The 1,431-nt window shown below is 55.8% G+C and overlaps 1 protein-coding gene across 4 annotated transcripts in view; it reads right to left on the reverse strand.

The window, feature by feature from the left end:
* Window positions 1-777: 777 nt before the first annotated feature.
* Alpl (alkaline phosphatase, biomineralization associated) overlaps window positions 778-1,431 on the reverse strand; it is a 61,013-nt gene continuing 60,359 nt past the window's right edge. For all 4 annotated transcript variants that reach the window (XM_028875360.2, XM_037203089.1, XM_037203090.1 and 1 more), the window contains exon 12: window positions 778-1,431. This exon is cut by the window's right edge and continues 273 nt beyond it. The gene's annotated coding sequence lies outside the window, so the exon portion shown is untranslated.

Genomic DNA, 1,431 nt, shown 5'->3' on the forward strand with positions numbered 1-1,431 from the left:
AGTTACTGGCTACAGGCAGGGGCCAGTGTTCACTCTCATGAGCAAAGCGACTTGAGGCAAGAGGAGCAAACTTGGGGGACTCCGTGTGCCCCAATGTCTGGAGCATTCCCATGCGAAGTGGGCATGGGAAGATCGGTTGCTAGGGTGCTCGAGGCTGTGCAAGGGGAAACACATGTCCACCCCACTCACCACGATCCTCTAGGACTGCGTGTGTGAGCATGTGCCGCACAGCATGTGTGGGACATTGGAGGACAACTTTGCGGAGCCAGCTTTCTGCTCCTACCTCCCATGGGTTCTGGGGATCACACTTGAGCTGTTAGGCTTGTGAGGCAAGTGGCTTAACGGGCTAAGCCGTCTCACTGGCCACCGCCATGCAATTACTGTACCGTGCCTGACACGCGCTCAGGATTTGCTGAAGGTGGCGTGCCACAGGGCACCAGGCTTATGCGATGTATTTTGTGAGTATCATGCTGTGAAGGTGCCCCAGGTCACTGAAGCCTTCCCTGCTGTGGGTTTAGAGACAAAAGACTCTTCTTTTTCAATTCACAGTGGCCCGCAAGGGGGTTGTCTCCCATTGCCATACAGCCGGGCACTGAGACACAAAGTCAGAGATTCACGCCGCCGCCGTCCTCGAAGCTGGTGAGTCGTGAAGCCCCTGGCCTGGCAGGAACCCTGACTTTCCTGCTCCCCATGCGCTTACCCTGGAACCCAAGTCCAGTTCTTTCCTGAGTGATGGGCCTATTTTGGTCTCTTTCCCACTGACCACAAAGACTCGGCTCTGGTCTCAGAAATATTTGGGTCGTTTTTATTTAAATGTCTTGTGTTCCCTTTAAACCAACACCAAAAAGAGAAATTAATTTTTTTTTTCTTTTTTTGCTGTTCCAAACAGGAGAACCGCTTCAGTGAAGGGCTGGCGTGTGTCTCTGGAGCTGGGTGGGGAGTGTGCGTCCTGTCCGGCGGCCACCCTGGGGAGACAGCCAACCCCGGAGGTGGCTTCCTGGGAGTCTCATCCTGAGCAGACCTGGTCTCCCCTCCAGGAAGGGCTGGGCTTGGGGACAGGCCATGACTATGGGGCCCAGTGTACCAGAAGGAAGGGATGAGGGGAGGGAAGGTCAGATCTGGAATGTTCCATGGAGGTTGCAGGGTCTGGAGAATATATTTGGTAGAAAAATAAGGTGCTTTGGGAATTTGTGCAGTCTGTGCCCTGCCTGCCCAAGAGAGACCTGCCCCGCTGGCCAAAGGCTAGTGAGGAGGGAGTACAGACAGAGCCTGGAATCTTCCAGCCCTTGAAGGATTCCGGACGGAAGACAGGCAGCGACCTTCTGTTCCTGCTGGAGGCTGCCTGGGCCTCTCCCTTGCGTGTGGGCTGCCAGGCGGTGGGCCACATAGGTAGGGGAGCTGGCTATCCATTGTGGGCTTGCGGGACCTGGG

This window comes from Peromyscus leucopus, chromosome 2, assembly GCF_004664715.2.
Source record: "Peromyscus leucopus breed LL Stock chromosome 2, UCI_PerLeu_2.1, whole genome shotgun sequence".
Classification (NCBI taxonomy): Eukaryota; Metazoa; Chordata; class Mammalia; order Rodentia; family Cricetidae; genus Peromyscus; species Peromyscus leucopus.